The sequence below is a fragment of the Chlorocebus sabaeus genome, chromosome 23, assembly GCF_047675955.1.
Source record: "Chlorocebus sabaeus isolate Y175 chromosome 23, mChlSab1.0.hap1, whole genome shotgun sequence".
In the NCBI taxonomy this organism is placed as follows: domain Eukaryota; kingdom Metazoa; phylum Chordata; class Mammalia; order Primates; family Cercopithecidae; genus Chlorocebus; species Chlorocebus sabaeus.
Window position 1 is genome coordinate 55232520 of NC_132926.1, and position 19675 is coordinate 55252194.

General features: G+C 44.6%; 2 pseudogenes; one reads left to right on the top strand and one right to left on the bottom strand.

Moving 5' to 3' along the window:
• Window positions 1-5396: 5396 nt before the first annotated feature.
• On the bottom strand, window positions 5397-5910 carry LOC103244453 (protein UXT pseudogene; annotated as a pseudogene).
• Window positions 5911-12853: 6943 nt separating this feature from the next.
• LOC119627940 (10 kDa heat shock protein, mitochondrial pseudogene) lies at window positions 12854-13935 on the top strand (annotated as a pseudogene).
• Window positions 13936-19675: the final 5740 nt, after the last annotated feature.

A 19675-nucleotide genomic window follows, 5' to 3' on the forward strand; every position in this document is an offset into this window, starting at 1 on the left:
AAATTTCAAACATTTCTTAGAGGTTTTTTGGTTAAGTTCAGTGAATGAGTCTTATTGTTACGTACAGGTAGTTGGATAGGCAGGAGCCAGACAGGAGAGGGCTCTCCCCAACCCACTAAGCATATCAGCAATTACGGCATTGCCTCTCTGAGTGCGATAATTTGGCAGCGCCAGGGAAAGGGCATTTCCTGATGGTCCACACCTGTTAATATCAAAATATTAATTGAATGCAAGCCCCAGGGAAAAGAAACTTCCTTCCTAGGCATGTATATTAAGAGGCAAAAATGGCGAAGTGTGATCTTCCAGGTAAACTCCACCGGAAAAAGGAAGAAAGCCTCAGATGGGCATGCTTATAACTCCCTAAACACACTGCGCTGTGCTCAGTTCCAAAGGGTAAGGAGGGCACTGCGCATGCGGGCAGCCCACCCTGAGGGAAGAATCATGGGAAAGAGGTGAGCTTATACAAGTCCTAGTATCGCCGCGCGGTGGCTCATGCCTGTAATCACACCACTGCACTGCAGCCTGTGACAGAGGGAGCCACCATCTCAAAAAAAATGTCCTAGTATCACAGTTAAATGGGGGCACTTGACTCTCCCTTTTTGTTCTTTGGGTCTCTTCCAAGTGTACTTTCCTTCTTTCCTATTCTAAAGCCGTTTTAAATAAACTTTTACTCCTGCTCTGAAACTTGTCTCGCTCCTTATGCCCTTCAGTAGAATTCTTTCTTCTGAGGAGGCAAAAACCAAAGTTACTGCGTACCTATATAGATCTAAGGCTGGACAGGCGGCTGGTAACTCAGGGTGACTCCGATCTCTTCCGCTGGTAACATTATTGTCAACTGAAACTGACAATTCTCATCACACCCAGTGAGTCCTGGAGCACCAGAACCCTGACCAATTCACCTTTACATGCCTAGTGCCTAGCATCATTCCTGCTATTAGGAAGTTTAATAAATATTTATCAAATAAGCATATCATTTATCCTTCCTACTAGGCTTTTCTTCTCAGAGAGATTAAGAGCCACGTGGACTTAAACTTTAGACTGGACACAGATCTGACAAATTTGATGCACAGGGAAAGAACTTAAAACATTTATTTAACATATGTTTGTCGAATTAAATAAAAAGTAGTATGTTAAGAAAAAACAAAGATATTTCAAATATAGAGTCTTCAGTGAAGTTGTAGAGACTGAAAAAGGAATATATTTTTTAAAACAACCAGGGTGGGCATGGTGGCTTATGCCTGTAATCCCGACACTTTGGTAGGCTGAGGTGGGTGGATTGCTTGAGCTCAATAATTTTGGCAATATAGAAAGACTGAATATCTACAAAAAAATCAAAATAAATTTTAAAAAAGCAAAAAACCAGGCACAGTGGCTCACACCTGTAATCCCAACACTTTGGGGGGCCAAGGCGGGCAGATCACGAGGTCAAGAGTTCGAGACCAGCATGGCCAACATGGTGAAACCCCATCTCTACTAAAGATACAAAAAATTAGCGGGACGTGGCGGTGCGTGCCTGTAATCCCAGCTACTCGGGAGACTGAGGCACAATTGCTTGAACCCGGGAGGTGGAGGTTGCAGTGAGCCAAGACTATGCCATTGCACTCCAGCCTGGGCCACAGGGCGAGACTGTCTCAAAAAGAAAGAAAAAAAGAAGGAATGAAAAGAAAGAATGAAAGAGAAAGAAAAAGAGAGAGAAAAGAAAGAAAGGAAAGAAAGAAAGAAAGAAAGAAAGAAAGAAAGAAAGAAAGAAAGAAAGAAAGAAAGAAAGAAAGAAAGAAAGAAAGAAAGAAAGGAAGGAAGAAAGGAAGAAAGGAAGAAAGGAAGAAAGGAAGAAAGGAAGAAAGGAAGAAGGGAAGAAAGGAAGAAAGGGAAAGAAAGAAAGAGAAAGAAAGAGAAAGAAAGGGAGAGAAAGAAAGAGAAAGAAAGGGAAAGAAAGGAGGGAGGGAGGGAAGGAAAGGAGGGCGGGAAAGAAAGAAAGAAAGAGAGGGAGGGAAAGAAAGAGAAAGAGAGGGAGGGAAAGAAAGAAAGAGAAAGAAAGAAAGAAAAAAGGAAGGAAGGAGAAAGAAAGAGAAAGAGAAGAAAAGAAAACCACAACCCACTAAAAATCCCTGGATTTTGTGCTTGGAGCCAAAGAAGTAGGCTTCAAAGCAAGCGCCACTGAAGGGAAATCCTGGTGGGCTGGGGATCTGGGGGCGGGCCTCAAGTGAGAGGTAGTCACCGACTGTGAAGCCTGAGCAAGAGTCAGACACAACGACAAACCAACCACTTCCACCTACACAGGGTTCCTAAATAGTCACCACCCCCACTCTTTTCAGTTGGATGATGAGTCAACTAAAACTCTCATCAAAGCTGCCAGGCTTTTCGCCCCCTGCTGTTTTTAGACCCAAGACAAAATCCTCAAGGCATTGAAGGAGATCAGAATCTGCCACCCCTAAATATGCCACTTCCGCATAAAGATGAGTTTGAGCTGATGGCAATTAGGAAGCAGCACATGAAAGAAGAACTCCATGTCCTCCCACTTTCTGCCTATAAGCAGGGCATAAAAGCCTCCTTGTAAAGGTGTTTTCTTTTTCCATATCAGAGAGGGGAAAATGACTCTTATTTGCATAATAAGGCTTACTAAGCAACACTTATCTGCTATACATTTCCTGGTCACCTTCCTGCCATTTACCACTTTTAGAAGCCCAAACTCTTTTTCCTCTGTCTGGTCACTTCTCTACCACTTATTGCTTTTCATTAGAATGGTACATAGCCGGCACGGTGGCTCACGCATGTAATCCCAGCATTTTGGAAGGCAGAGGTGGGCGGTTCATGAGGTCAGGAGATCGAGACCATCCTGGCTAACACGGTGAAACCCCATCTCTACTAAAAATACAAAAAATTAGCCAGGCATGGTGGTAGGCGCCTGTAGTCCCAGCTACGTGGGAGGCTGAGGCAGGAGAATGGTGTGAACCTGGGAGGCGGAGCTTGCAGTGAGCCTAGATCGCGCCATTGCACTCCAGCCTGGGTTGACAGAGCAAGACTACGTCTCAAAACAAATAACATAAAATAAAATGGTATATAAGCCCTTAGGTCTAACTACCTCTCTGGATTTGCACTTTATTTCTGTAAAGTCCCTGTGCACATAAAAATATTGACATTAATAAATGCTATGATTTGAATATTTATCCCATCCAAAACTCATGTTGAAATTTAATTTTCAGGCTGGGTGTGGTGGCTGACGCCTGTAAACCCAGCACTTTGGGAGCTGAGGCAGGTGGATCACCTGAGGTCAGGAGTTCAATACCAGCCTAGCCAACATGGTGAAACCCAATCTCTAGTAAAAATACAAAAATTAGCTGGGCATGATGGTGCACACCTATAATCCCAGTTACTCTGGAGGCCAAGGCAGGAGAATCTCTTGAACCTGGGAGGCAGAGGTTGCAGTGAGCCAAGACTGCGCCACTGCAATCCAGCCCGGATGACAGAGGGAGACTCCATCTCAAAAAAATTTTAAAAAAGAAAAGAAATTTAATTTTCAATGTGATAATGTTACCGGGGAGGGGAGGCTTTTAAGAGGTGAATAATGAATTAATGGCATAGTGTGGGACTGGTGGCTTTATAAGAAGAGGAAGAAAGGTCTGAGCTAGCATACCTAGCCCCATCACCATGCAATGCCCTACACTGCCTTGTCACACTGTAGAGAGTCTCCACCAGCAAGAAGGCCCTCACCAAGTGCAGCCCTCTGACCTTGGACTTCTCAGCTTTTATAACTTTTTTGTCAGCCGAGCATGGTGGCTCACGGCTGTAACCCCAGCACTTTGGGAGCTCGAGGTGGGTGGATCACCCTGATCATGAGGTCAGGAGTTCGAGACCAGCCTGGCCAACATGGTGAAACCCCGTCTCTACTAAAAATACAAAAATTAGCTGGGCATGGTGGCACACACCTGTAGTCCCAGCTGCTCAGGAGGCTGAGGCAGGAGAATCGCTTGAACCCGGGAGGCAGAGGTTGCAGTGAGCCAAGATCGTGCCACTGCACTCCAGCCTGGGCAACAAAATGAGACTCCATCTCAAAAAGAAAAACAAAAAATATTTTTTGTCTATATGTTATCCAGTTTCCAATATTCTGCTCTAAGCAACAGAAAACAAAGAGAAGTAACATATACCTTTGCTACTGTTAATGTCTTTTGTGAGTTTAATTTGCAGGCCTCACTTACTAAACCGACGAGGAAAGGTTTTGTTTTATTTTGTTTTGTTTTTCTCCCTTACAGCCTAACAGAAAACAAAACAAAACAAAAAACTTCTCCAATAAAATAGTGCACTTGAAGAAAGAGTTACTGTTTTTGGCAAGTGTTCGCTAAAGGGTTAACTCAGCATCTCCCCTTCCCAGGAGTCTTATGTGGGATGAGAGAGGAGAGGACTGATTACATTCTTTCTCCACATAAACTTTCACCCACCCTCCTTCCGAAAATAACTCTTTATCTAGAACTTAAGTGGGATGGGGTCTAATGGAATTTCATGTGTGAAATTTTTATTTTTTTAATATGAGAACAAGAAACAACAAACTAGTGCAGCAAATGCCACTAAATTGTACACTTAAAAATGGTTAATGGTTCATTTTATTTCTGTGAATTTTACCTCAATACAAAAAAAATGAGTAAAACTACCTTAATTTGGGATCTCTGAAAATCTTTCCTGGTCATGAAATTTGTCCATCCTGTTTTGGGTTTGTAAAGGGCTGGATCAAAACTGAAAAGAATTTAGCCCTGTGAAGATGCCTTGGACACAAAGTTTGAGGTGTGGTCCCAGCTCTGCTTCATCTTGGGGATCCTTTACTCTTTACTCTCACTACGCCTCCATTTCTTTTCTTTCTTTTTTTTTTTTTTTGTTTTTGAGACAGAGTCTCACTCTGTCACCCAAGCTGGAGTGCAGTGGCACGATCTCTGCTCACTGCAAGCACTGCCTCCTGTGTTCACGCCATTCTCCTGACTCAGCCTCCCGACTAGCTGGGACTACAGGTGCCTGCCACCAGGCCTGGCTAATTTTTTGTATTTTTAGTAGAGTTGGGAGTTTCACCGTGTTAGCCAGGATGGTCTCGATCTCCTGACCTCATGATCCGCCTGCCTCGGCCTCCCAAAGTGCTGGGATTACAGGCGTGAGCCACCGCGCCTGGCACTGCGCCTCCATTTCTATTATGAAATAGCAGATTTGAATATCGGATCTCTTCCAGATGTAAACTGTTTGATTTAGAATCAAGAGGTGATTTACATCTTTATTGTTATCTTTCAGTAGGGTTCCTTCTATGCTGCATTATTCTGTAAGGCTAGAGACTGTGATCTGATATAAGCATTGAAACCCAAGCAAATCATTTTCACTGGTGTCTCTTCTTTTTTATTTATTTATTTATTTATTTTGGCATTCAGGCTCTTTAATGTCTGAGGATGGGGGGAAGAAGTCAATGGTGAGGCTTCTCTGGGAAATTCTGCAGGCCTTGTAGTTCTCTAAGTCCCTCTAGCAACATGTGGATATGGGCTTTCATATTCATGGAGTCCTTGGTGAGGCTGTTGCTGAGCTCTGTGAGGAGACAGCTCTTACGATCAATGAACTTGAGAGCTTCTGCCAGTGTCAACTCCAGGAAAAAACCATATCCCAGGGCCACATAGATGCATGAAGTATCTGGGACCACCGTGTCAGTGAAGAAGTTACAGCCAAATCTACCTGCATATATAACTCCAAGTGCTTAGCTTCCTGGAGTCGCTCAATGACATTTCTCAGTCGAAGGTATTTGGCCAGCTGCTCATGTATCTTGTCTCAATGGTCCAGCACCTTTCGCAAGTCCCGCTGCAGCATGTCACTGATGAAGGTCTTGTGGCGCAGCACTCTCTCCCTCGTGGCCTCTACTGCCCACCACTTAGGGGGCGTTGCCATGATGGGCTCCTCAGGGCCGCCAGCAATAAGCTGGTGTCTCCTTACCTAGGTATTCATTCATCCAGAAAATCCAAACAAACAAACACGAAACAAAAAGGCCAGACACTGTGGCTCACATCTATAATCCCAGCCCTTTGGGAAGCAGAAATGGGTGGACGGATCGCCTGAGCTCCAGACCAACCTGGGCAACATGGCGAAACCCTGTCTCTACAAAATAAACAAAAATTAGCCAAATGTGGTGGTGCACACCTGTAGTCCCAGGTACAGGGGAGGCTGAGAAGCAAGGATCCCTTGAGCCCAGGGGTCTGAGGCTGCAGTGAGCTATGACTGCACCACTGGATTCTAGCGGGGGTGACAGAGTGAGACCCTGTCTCAAAAAACAAACAAACAAACACAACACAAAATGAAAACAGTAACAATTTAACATATTCCAAGATGCAAAACTAAATAAAACCCAATTCTATCCCCAAGAAGTTTGCAGTCCACTGATCATTACATAACTACAGTTGGCCCTTCCTCTCTGTGAGTTCAGCATTCGTGAATTCAACCAACTACGGATTGACAATATTTGGAAAATACTTTGGCATGGTGGCTCACAGCTGTAATCTCAGCATTTTGGGAGGCTGAGATGGGTGGATGACTTGAGCCCAGGAGTTCAAGACCAGCCTGGACAACGTGGCAAAAGCCCATGTCTACAAAAAATACAATAATTAGCTAGGAATGGTGGTGCATGCCTGTAGCTCCAGCTACTCAGCTATTGGGAGGCTGAGGTGAATCCCTTGAGCCTGGTAGGTTGAGGCTGCAGTGAGCTGAGATCATGTTACTGCACTCCAGCCCAACAGAGCCAGATTCTGTTTCAAAAAAAAAAAAAAAAAGAAAGAAAACAATATTCATCTGTTTTGAACATGTACAGATTTCTTTCTTATTATTCTATAAACAATACAGCATAACAACCATTTGTATAGTATTTACATTGTATTAGGTATTATATGTAATCCAGAGGTGATTTAAAGTATATGGGAGGATATGGATAGGTTATAAATATGTCACCATTTTGTATCAGGGACTTCAGCAGCCTTGGATTTTGGTATCTACGGGGCTCCTAGAACCAATCCCCCAGGAATGCCAAGGAAAAACTGTATTTACATAAACACAAATCACCAGTGCCCAGGAACGGCTTGGTTAGCAGTAAGGGCAAAGCACTATAGGTCTCCAATAGTTTGTGTAAATCAACTTCGCCCAGGGAGCTGGGAAAGCAGGTGAATCTGAGGATGGAGAGGCTGGGGAAGCACCAGCCAGGCAGAGAACACAGGTAAAGGTGGGGTTAGGGCAGATGAGAATGTGAGCTGGAGTCATGGCCTGAAAAGCCTCATATACACTAATATTCCTACCACGAAGATGAAGAACTCAGGCCTGGCATCTGAAACGTGTGGCTCCCTATAGAGTCTTACTTATAGAGAGAAAAATAGAATTATCTTACAGTGGAGAAAACTGGCAAACACATCCTTATCCTGAGATCAAAGTTAGAAATCACCAGATGAGAAGAAATTGACGTCATGTGCTCACTGGATATAATGCACTGAGAATTCTGTGAAGTTTCTGCCAAAAATACCTCCTCTAAATTTAGTCATAAGGCTTCAGCCAAACCCAAACTTGAAGGACACTCTACAAAATAAATGACCAGTATTTTTCAAAAATATTAATGTCGGCCAGGTGTAGCGGCTTATGCCTGTAATCCCAGCACTTTGGGAAGGTAAGGTGGGAGAATTGTTTAAGGCCAGGAGTTGGAGACCAGCCTGGGCAACATAGCAAGACCCCATATCTATTAAAAAAATTAATGTCATGGCCGGGCGTGGTGGCTCAAGCATGTAATCCCAGCACTTTGGGAGGCCGAGACGGGCGGATCATGAGGTCAGGAGATCGAGACCATCCTGGCTAACATGGTGAAACCCCGTTTCTACTAAAAAATACAAAAAAAAAAAAAACTAGCTGGGCGCGGTGGCAGGCGCCTGTAGTCCCAGCTACTCAGGAGGCTGAGGCAGGAGAATGGCGTAAACCAGGGAGGTGGAGCTTGCAGTGAGCTGAAATCTGGCCACTGCACTCCAGCCTGGGTGACAGAGCGAGACTCCGTCTCAAAAAAAAAAAAATTAATGTCACGAGAGAAAAAAAAGAAATTGATTGTTTCCAATTAAAGACAACTAAAGAGACATATTCACTGAACACAATACATGATGCAGGATTTCTTTTGCCATAAAGAACATTATTTGGACAACTGGAAAGATCTGAATAAGATCTATTATTATCGGGGGAAATCCCACCCCTGATATTCAATGTGGGTTCTTTTCTATTTCCCTAAGTGTCGGCTGGTCTGAGAAATAAAGGGAAAGAATACAAGAGAGAGAAATTTTAAAGCTGGGTATCCAGGGGAGACATCACATGTTGGCAGGTTCCGTGATGACCCTGAGCCATAAAACCAGCAAGTGTTTATTAGTGATTTTCAAAAGGGGAGGGAGTGCACGAATAGGGTGTGAGTCACAGAGATCACATGCTTCACAAGGTAATAAAATATCACAAAGCAAATGGAGGCAGGGCGAGATCACAGGACCACAGGACAGGGCGAAATAAAAATTGCTAATGAAGTTTTGGGCACACATTGTCATTGATAACATCTTATCAGGAGACAAGGTTTGAGAGCAGACAACCTGTCTGACCAAAATTTATTAGGCGGGAATTTCCTCATCCTAATAAGTCTGGGAGCGCTACAGGAGACCCGGGACTTATTTCATCCCTTTGGCTTCGACCATAAACGACAGCCACCCCCAAAGAGGCCATTTCAGAGGCCTACCCTCAGGGGCCATTCTCTTTCTCAGGGATGTTCCTTGCTGAGAAAAATAATTCAGCGATATTTCTCCTATTTGCTTTTGAAAGAAGAGAAATATGGCTCTTTTCCGCCCGGCTCACTGGCAGTCATAGTTTAAGGTTAGCTCCCTTGTTCCCTGAACATTGCTGTTATCCTGTTCTTTTTTCAAGGTGCCCAGATTTCATATTGTTCAAACACACATGCTCTACAAACAATTTGTGCAGTTAACGCAATCATCACAGGGTCCTGAGGTGACATACATCCTTCTCAGTTTATGAAGATGATAGGATTAAGAGATTAAAGTAAAGACAGACATAGGAAATCACAAGGGTATTGATTGGGGAAGTGATAAGTGTCCATGAAATCTTCGCAATTTATGTTATTCTGCCAGTGGCTTCAGCTGGTCCCTCCATTCAGGGTCCCTGACTTCCCACAACATCTTATCAATAATAATATTGTATCAATGATTATTTCCTGACTTTCTGGTTATGTAAGAGAATGCCCTTATCTTTAGGAAATAGTAACTGAAGTATTAAGAGGTAAAGCCTAAAAAATTTAAAAGGTTGGACATGGTGGCTCACACCTGTATTGGAGCACTTTGGGGGGCCAAGGAGGGAGGATTTCTTGAGGCCAGTTCAAGATTAGCTTAGTCAACATAGTAAGACCCCTTCTTAAAACAAAATAAAACAAAACAAAACAAAATTTTTTTTTGAGATGAAGTCTCACTCTGTGGCCCAGGCTGGAGTGCAGTGGCGTGATCTCGGCAAGCTCCACCTCCTGGGTTCACACCATTCTCCTGCCTCAGTCTCCCAAGTAGCTGGAGCTACAGGTGCCCGCCACCACACCCAGCTAATTTTTTTGTATTTTTAGTAGAGATGGGGTTTCACCATGTTAGCCAGGATGGTCTCAATCTCCTGACCTCATGATCTGCCCACCTTGGCCTCCCAAAAAGCTGGGATTACAGGTGTGAGCCACTGTACCCAGTCTTTTGTTTTTGTTTTTTTTTTTTTGAGACAGAGTCTCGCTCTGTCGCCAGGCTGGAGTGCAGTGGCATAATCTCAGCTCACTGCAACCTCCACCTTCCAGGTTCAAGCGATTCTCCTGCCTCAGCCTCCCGAATAGCTGGGACTACAGGCGTGTGCCACCATGCCTAGCTAATTTTTGTATTTTTAGTAGAGACAGGGTTTCACCATGTTGGTCAGGTTGGTCTTGAACTCCAGACCTCAAATGATCTGCCCACCTTGGCCTCCAAAATTTGCTGGGATTACAGGCATGAGCCACCGAGCCCAGCCTAATTGTTTTTTTTAAGGAGAAAAAAAATTTCCTTCATCACAGAACATTCTGTTTTAGAAAATACTCCAGCACTGATTCCATTCCTATGGCTTTTGTGCCTTGTCCCCTGGATTCCTCCTGCCAGAGCAGACTGCACAGCAGGTGTGCCCACTCCAGGCCCAAGGTGTGGCCAAAGCACAACTGGGTTTCTCTTGGGAGCAGTTAGGCATGTGGACTTGAGTGCACCTGTGTGTATGCAAGGCCCTTCATAGTGCCTGACAAATCCAGTGGTTGGGAGAAAAAAGGGCCAGCAGTGAGCTGAGGCATTGGGGCCAGGGTCCAGCTCTCCAACATTGTCACATTAAGATGCAGAATTCTGACCTCCCAAGTACTTGGGAGGTATAACCATTAAGGCGAGAAGACAGACATATAGATATATGTCAAAAACATATATATATAGAGACAGAGACTGAGTTTCACTCTTGTGGCCCAGGCTGGAGTACAATGGCGCAATCTTGGCTCACTGCAACTTCCGCCTCCCGGGTTCAAGCAATTCTCCTGCCTCAGCCTCCTGAGTAGCTGGGATTACAGGTGCATGACATCTTGCCTGGCTAATTTTTCTATTTTTAGTAGAGGTAGGGTTTCATCATATTGGTCAGGCTGGTCTCAAACTCCTGACTTCAGGTGATCAGTCTACCTTGGCCTCCCAAATCGCTGGGATTACAGATATGAGCCACTGTGCCTGGTCTTTTTCTTTCTTCCTTTTTTTTTTTTTTTTTTTTGAGACAGAGTTTCGCTTTTGTTGCCCAGGCTGAAGTGCAATGGTGTGATCTCGGCTCACTACAACCTCCGTCTCCCAGGTTCAAGAGATTCTCCTGCCTCAGCCTCTCAAGTAGCTGGGATTACAGACATGCACCACCATGCCCAGCTAATTTTGTATTTTTAGTACAGACAGGGTTTCTCCATGTTGGTCAGGCTGGTCTCAAACTCCTGACCTCAGGAGATCCACCCTCCTCGGCCTCCCAAATTGCTGGGATTACAGGCATGAGCCACGGCATCTGGCCTGACAGACATATTTTATTTAACAGTTTGTTGGCTTAACTGGTAACTTTTAAATATTTTGACATATGGTATGTGGGATCTCCATTTATCCTTCAGTTCCAAGCCCACTATTGTTATGGGTGGGTGCTTCACAGCCTGTGAAAGAGTGTAATAACAATTCTCTACTGGAAAGCAACCAATCTTTTTGCTGGTTGAACCTGAAAACACTTGTACTATGTAAAACATTTCTTTTGCCATTGGGTTGCCTTTAGTACTCACAGGTACGTCATGAGTGGTCACAGTATACCATGAGAGAGACACTCTCCCTGGTCTGTTTTCTTTTCCCAGTTTTTACCCATTTCTTCTCCCTTATAAACCCCAGGCTCCAACCTGTTGACATACACCACACAATAAGGGTCCTTGACACAGTGGCCCCTGGTTCCATTCTGGAAGGACGTCAGGCCTGAACATTCAGGTTTATCTGCAGCATCTACAAGCAGAAAACAAAACTTTCTCTTGCTAAAATTGTTTGCCTTTGATGGCATAAATTCTGGGGCCTTATGTTAAAAATTTGGGGGTGGAGGGTGTTACATAGGAAAGAAAAAAAATCCCTTTCTTTCACATTTGGTTATTAAAACTTAAAAACTTTTCATTATCTTTATGCAATTGACGTTTTATAAGTACCTGGTATCAAAAGAGTGAACAGATAACCTGCGGATTGGGAGAAAACATTTGCAAGCTGTGACTCCAACAGGGGACTAATATCCAGAATTTACAAAGGACTCAACAGAAAACCACAAACAATTTATTTAAAAAGTGTATAAATAGGCTGAGCGTGGTGGCTCACGCCTGTAATCCCAGCACTTTAGGAGGCCAAGGTGGGCAGGTCACAAGGTCAGGAGTTCGAGACCAGCCTGGCCAATATGGTGAAACCCCTGTCTCTATACAAAAATTAGCTGAGCATGGTGGTGGGTGCCTGTAGTCCCAGCTATTCTGGAGGCTAAGGCAGAAGAATAGCTTGAACCCAGGAGCTGGAGGTTGCATTGAGCTGAGATGGCGCCACTGCACTCCAGCCCGGGCAACAGAACAAGACAAGACTCCATCTCTAAATAAAAAAATAGATAAATAAATAAATAAATATCAGGGCCCTTTCCTCTCAGATATCCCTCTCCCTACATAGAGAGAGCTGTTTCTCTTTCTCTTCCCTTCCGCCTACTAAACCTCTGCTCCTAAACTCCTTGTGTGTGTCTGTGTCCTAAACTTTCCTGGTGGGAGACGATGAACCCCAGGGTATATGTCCCAGACAACTAGCCACTTCTCACTTATAAGTGGGAGCTAATCCCAGCTACTCTGGAGGCTGAGGCAGAAGAATCGTTTGAACCTGGGAAGCGGAGGTTGCAGTGAGCCGAGATCATGCCACTGCACTCCATCCTGGGCTACAGAGCGAGACTCCATCTCAAAAACAAAAAACAAAAAAACAAAACAAGTAAGTGGCGGCTAAATAATGTGTATACATGGACATAGAGTGTGGGATACTACACATGGGAGAGTTGGAAGACTGTGAGGATGGGAGGGGGAGGAATGATGAGAAGTTACTTAATGGGTACAAGTGACACTCTTCGGGTGATGGTTACATTAAAAGTCCAGAAAATATATCCATGTAGCAAAACCTCACTTGTAGCCCTTGAGTTGGAAAGTTGGAAGACTGGGAGGGTGGGAGAGGCAGGAAGGATGAGAAGTTACTTAATGGGTATAAGTTACACTATTCGGGTGATGGTTATATTAAAAGGCCAGACGATATACCCATGTAGCAAAACCTCACTTGTATCCCTTGAGTTTATACAAAAAAAGGAAAGGGGTCTCTCCTTACGGCGCTGCACGAGAGCAGAGTACGAGGCTGTGGCGCAGGGAGTCACGGCGGGACAAACCTTTAAAAAGTTTCTTCCACTCTGACCGAGTATTTGTTGAAAGGAGTACTGCCGAAACTGTAACCAATGGAGGCATCATGCTTCCAGAGAAATCTCAAGGAAAGGTACTGCAAGCAACAGTAGTCGCTATTGGACCGGGTTCTAAAGGAAAGGGGAGAGATTCAACCAGTTAGCATGAAAATTGAAGATAAAGTTCTTTTCCCAGAATATGGAGGCATCAAAGTAGGTGTAGGTGACAAGGCTTTTTTTTTTTTTTTTTTTTTTTTGAGGCAATCTCGCTCTGTCACCCAGGCTGGAGCGCAGTGGCGTGATCTCGACTCATTGCCACTTCCGTCTCCCGGTTTCAAGCGATTCTCCTGCCTCAGCCTCACGAGTAGCTGGGATTACAGGCACCTGCCACCACGCCCAGCTAATTGTTTTTGTATTTTTAGTAGAGACAAGGTTTCACCATGTTTGTCGGCCAGGCTGGTCTTAAATTCCTGACCTCAGGTGATTCGCCCGCCTCAGCCTCCCAAAGTACTAGGATTACAGGCGTGAGCCACTGTTCCCAGCCGGATTATTTCTTATTTAGAGATGATGACATTCCTTTTTTTTTTTTTTTTTTTTTTTTTGAGGTGGAGTCTCGCTCTGTCGCCCGGGCTGGAGTGCAGTGGCGCTATCTCGGCTCACTGCAAGCTCCACCTCCCGGGTTCACGCCATTCTCCTGCCTCAGCCTCCTGAGTAGCTGGGACTACAGGCGCTCACCACCACGCGCGGCTAATTTTTTGTATTTTTAGTGGAGATGGGGTTTCACCGTGTTAGCCAGGATGGTCTTGATCTCCTGATCTCATGACCCACCTGCCTCGTCCTCCCAAAGTGCTGGGATTACAGGCGTGAGCCACCACACCTGGCCGAGATGGTGACATTCTTGGAAAACATGTAGACTGAAATAAGTCACTACTGAAATGGCATCAATGTGAAGCTGCCTATTCCACTGAAGTTCTGAAATCTTTCATCATGTAAATACTTTCTGTATCTCTTAAAATAAACTAATGATAACTAATGGAAAAAAAAGGAAAAAATGTGGTGGAAAATAATTGAAAACATACAGAGATTGCAAATTTTTTTTTTTTTTTTTAAGAGAGAGGGTTTCGCTCTGTTGCCCAGGCTGGAGTGTAGTGGTGATCATGACTCACTGCAGCCTTGACCTCCTGAACTCAAGTAACCTCCCAACTCAGCCTCCCAAGTACCTGGGATCACACAGGTGTGCACCATCATGCCCAGCTAAGTTGCTTTTATTTTTTGTAGAGATGGGGGGCAGGTCTCTCTATGTTGCCCAGGCTGGTCTTGAACCCCTGGGCGTCCTCCCACCTCAGTCTCCCAAAGTGCTGGAATTACAGGCATTAGCCACCATGCCCAACTGTAAGCTTTGTGTATGTGTGTGTGTGTGTGGAGGAAGAGGGTGGGGTGGGGTGGTAGGTGGGACAGAGTCTTGCTCTGTAGCCCGGGCTGGAGTGCAGTGGCATGATCTCAGCTCACTGCAACCTCCGCCTCCTGGGTTCAAGCAATTCTCCTGCTTCAGCCTCCCAAGTAGCTGGGATTACAGGTTCACATGCCCCACTATTTTTTTTTTTTTTTTTTTTTTTTTTTGTATTTTTACTAGAGATGGGGTTTCACTATTTTGGCTAGGCTGGTCTCGAACTCCTGACCTCAGGTGACCACCTGTCCTCCAACTGTAAGGTTTTTTTTTGTTTTTGTTTTTGTTTTTTTTTGAGACGGAGCAGCCTCAGGATCTGGGCTCATCGCAACCTTCACCTCCCAGATTCAAGCGATTCTCCTGCCTCACCCTCCTTAGTAGCTGGGATTACAGGCATGTACCAGCACTCCTGGCTAATTTTGTATTTTTTAGAAGAGACGGAGTTTCTCCATGTTGGTCAGGCTGGTCTCAAACTCCTGACCTCAGGTGATCTGCCCGCCTCGGCCTCCCAAAGTGTTGAGATGACAGACGTGAGCCACCCCACCTGGTCAATAAAAGGTATTTTAAAGAAATCTAGGCACGGTGGCTCACGTCTGTCATCCCAGAACTTTGGGAGGCCGAGGCGGGTGGATCACCAGATCAAGAGATACAGCCCATGCTGGCCAACATGGTGAAATCCCGTCCCTACTGAAAATATGAAAATTAGCCGAGCATCATGGTGGGTGCCTGTAGTCCCAGCTACTAGGGAGGCTGAGGCAGGAGAATCGCTTGAACCCAGGAGGCAGAGGTTGCGCTGAGCCAAGATTGCGCCACTGCACTCCAGCCTGGGTGACAGAGTGAGACTCTAAAAAAAAAAAAGCTATATTTGTTAGTTTCGTTATTAACTGTAATTTTGGGGGGCTTTTTAAAAAGGTAAGGCCTGAGTTAGTCATTCACAGAGAATCTGAAAAGGTTAATTAGAAACAGCTGGAGGCAGGTAATGACCTTAAAACCCTAAACAGCACCCAGAGCAGAAGGTGAGCACCCTCTGGATCACCCCTGGGCATGCAGCAGGCAATGGTCTTCGTGTCAGCTTGGGACTACAGATTCCTTCACCAGCAACTACAGCTACTGTGTGTGGATCCATACCACCCAAGACAGCACCATCCCAGAGACATGTGACCAAAATGGTCAGAGTAAGTGCCCCGAGGCAGGTATTAGGAGAAAGTGTGGAGGTGAAGGAGTCAGACCGCCAAGGAAGATAAGAATGAGGACTATACAATTAGGGCAGAGGAAAAGGGTTTTGGATCAATTTCAGAGGTTTTAGTCATTGCCTAAAGGTGAGCTTTACATTCTGCTTATAGAATGTTGCTTGGCCAAGCTAGATGCTTTGGAATGTTTCAGAATGGAACACATCAGAGAGGATAAAGAGTTTAAAGGGGGTTGATGTCAATGTCACAAAACAAGATAGAACTGAACAGAGACAAGTGTCTGACCAACCCCCAACCCCCTCAAAAAAATTAGATTCAATGATTTGAGAGAACAGATTGAGTCAGTAACACCTAATAAATCTTAACAATTGGTGTTTATGGCTGGGCGTGGTAGCTCACGCCTGTAATCTCAGCACTTCAAGAGGCCAAAGTGGGCGGATCACCTAAGGTCGGGAGTTTGAAACCAGCCTGACCAACATGGAGAAACCCCGTCTCTACTAAAAATACAAAATTAGCCAGGTGTGGTGGCACATGCCTGTAATCCCAGCTACCGGGGAGGTGAAGCAGAATTGCTTGAACCTGGGAGGTGGAGGTTGCAGTGAGCCAAGATTGCGCCATTGCACTCCAGCCTGGGCAATAAGAGCAAAACTCCATCTCAAACAAAACAAAACAACAACAACAATGAAACAAACAAAAAAAATTGGTGTTATATAGTTTAAAACTCCTAAACTCAGCTTGGCAGCTGATATACAGGATCAAAGCAGTGGAGACACTGGATGTCTGAAATTTTTTTTTTTTTTTTTTGAGATGGAGTTTTGCTCTGTCGCCCAGGCTGGACTACAGTGGTGCTGATCCTGCAATCTCCCTGCAACCTCTGCCTCCCGGTTTTAAGTGATTCTTGTGCCTCAGCCTCCCAAGTAGCTGGGACTACAGGTGCCTGCCACCACTCTTGTCTAATTTTTGTATTTTTAGTAGAGATGGAGTTTCACCATGTTGGCCAGACTGGCCTTGAACTTCTAACCTCAGGTGATCCACCCGCCTCGGCCTCCCAAAGTGCTGGGATTACAGGCGTGAGCCACCACGCTCAGCCTGGATATCTGTATTTAAAGGTAACTAATATAATGCTTTTTGGCCTGTAATCCCAGCACTTTGGGAGGCTGACGCTGGAGGACTGCTTGAGCTCAGGAGTTGGAGACCAGCCTGAGCAACATAGCAAGGCCTCATCTCTACTAAAAATAATAAATAAATAAATTCAAATAAATTTAGCCGAGTGTGGTGGTGCACACCTGTAGTTCCAGCTACTCAGGACGCTGAGGTAGGAGAATCGCTTGAACCCGGGAGGTGGAGGCTGTAGTGAGCGGAGGTCGCCTCCCAAAGTGCTGGGATTACCTGTAATCCCAGCTACTTTGGAGGCTGAGGCACGAGAATCGCTTGAACCGGGAGGTGGAGGTTGCAGCGAGCCGAGATTGTGCCCCTGCACTCCAGCCTGGGCATCGGAGTGAAACTCTTTCTCTATAATAATAATAATAATAATAATCGGCCGGGCGCTGGGGCTCGCACCTGTAATCCCAGCTTGGAGAAGCCGAGGCAGGCTGATCACCTGAGATCGGCAGTTTGAGACCTACCTGGCCAACGTGGTGAAACCCCGTCTCTACCAAAAATACAAAAATTAGCCGTTCGTGGTGGTGGGCGCCTGTAATCCCAGGTACTCAGAAGGCTGAGGCAGGAGAACTCCATCTCAAAATAAATAAATAAATAAATAGATAAAGGCAGAACTAATTTATCTTTTGTAATAGTACATACCTATGTAAAATACTCTGTAGGAAGAGGTGTCCCTTTTGTGTCTTAGTTTACATTCCAAAAGCTTTTCACATTCAAATGGATGTGCTACACTATTCAAAAGATACACATCTCATTTAGTAAATGCATAGAGAAAGCAAACAGCATCTTTAGGGCATGCCAAAACCTCCCAAGTATGTATCAGCTCCATCACTGACTGCTTTGACACTTTATTTTGGCAATTGGAACTTGTATATTTTCATAAAAAACAATTTAACTGTTTGTTTCTCAACCACTTAAAGCAAGGTGAAATGGTCTCCTCCCAAAGCTCAAAAATCTAATCGGCAGAAACAACTTTACAGGGTTATCTTTTGTTCTGAAACAAAAGGAAGCAGGGCCAACTCTGCAAATAGTGAGGATCTACTATATAAACTATTACAGTTGTGATATCCAGCGAAAATTCTAGAAGAATATTGGATAGGTTTCACATTGCTAAACAGTTGGAATCCTTTTAGTTCCTTAATCAAATCCACTTAGCATCAGATCCTTAGGATATTCAAGGGAATTACCCAAAGGGAACAGAACAACAAAAGTAGGCTATTTAAGGTGATACTTAGTGACAGTATCAATTCCTCTAAACTCTTCAAAAATGGATTATTGATTTAAAACATCAGAGATGTATTCTTTTCTGTTCTAGGAATGTCCAGAAGAGATGAGCAACCTACAACTGGAATAGATAAAAGCTGCTTTTGAACTTGTTAAAAAAAATATATAAAAGTTGCAGTTTTATGAATTTTTTCAAAGGATTTGTGTGTTAAGGTGTATTCTTTTCAGACTCCAGTAGCCAAAAGATACTTGTATCTGACAGTTAAATGAATTTACTTTAGAAAAAAAAGTAATAGATCTTCCAGGAAACCTATTGTTCTTTTCTTTTCTTTCTTTCTTTCTTTCTTTTTTTTTTTTTGAGACGGAGTCTCGCTCTGTCGCCCAGGCTGGAGTGCAGTGGCCGGATCTCAGCTCACCGCAAGCTCCGCCTCCCGGGTTCACGCCATTCTCCTGCCTCAGCCTCCGGAGTAGCTGGGACTACAGGCGCCCGCCACCACGCCCGGCTAGTTTTTTTGTATTTTTTAGTAGAGACGGGGTTTCACCGTGTTAGCCAGGATGGTCTCGATCTCCTGACCTCGTGATCCACCTGTCTCGGCCTCCCAAAGTGCTGGGATTACAGGCTTGAGCCACCGCGCCCGGCATTTTTTTTTTTTTTTTTTTTTGAGGCAGAGTCTTGCTCTGTCGCCCAGGCTGGAGTGCAGTGGCACGATCATCTCGGCTCACTACAAGCTCCGCCCCCCAGGTTCATGCCATTCTTCTACCTCAGCAGCTGGGTCTACAGGCGCTGGCCACCACGCACAGCTTTTTTTTTTTTTTTTTTTTTTTTTTTTTTGTATTTTTAGTAGAGACAGGGTTTCACTGTGTTAGCCAGGATGGTCTCGATCTCCCAACCTCGTGATCGGCCCGCCTCGGCCTCCCAAAGTGCTGGGATTATAGGCGTGAGCCACCGCGCCCGGCCTGTTCTTTTCTTAACAAGGTCAATTTTAAAAAATACTGGAAACAGAGAAAAGCACAACAATGTGCAGGGAATCTTTCAGGTACTGCAAGTGGAACGAATGGCTCTCTCAGAGGTTACTTTTCGTTGGAATGTGTATCCCATTAGGGGTGATACCTCAGCAGAGTAATGTGCTTAGCATCACTCAGGCAGGAATCTCGTTGGCCATAAACATTTCAGAAATACACATCTAAGCCAGCCTTGACCAGAAGCCAAGACAATACACTAATCCACTTGGACAGCTGAGAGGGTGAAGTTGGGTCAGAGATAAGCAGCACCAGCTGAATACTCATAGCTCACCTACAACCTGACAAGCCCAGGCATGGGGGTGTGCAGTTGGTACAGGTGTTCTTGTTGAGCTGGCTGAAGGCTTAACAACCCCATAATCCAAACTCTGTTACTGTAACTACACTTATCCCTGACACTTCATATTTGTCAAAAAGAATAAATTTTCTAAATTCATGCATAATGGCAGAAATAAAATCCTCAGTGCTTTAAAATAATGTTAAGTTTCTTCTGGGTTTTCTTTTCTATTTATTTATTTATTGCCATGATCTTCATTAACATATGGGTTTTCTTTCTTTGGTTCGTTTGTTCGTTCTTTCTTTCTCTTTTCTTTCTTTCTTTTTTTTTTTTTTTTCC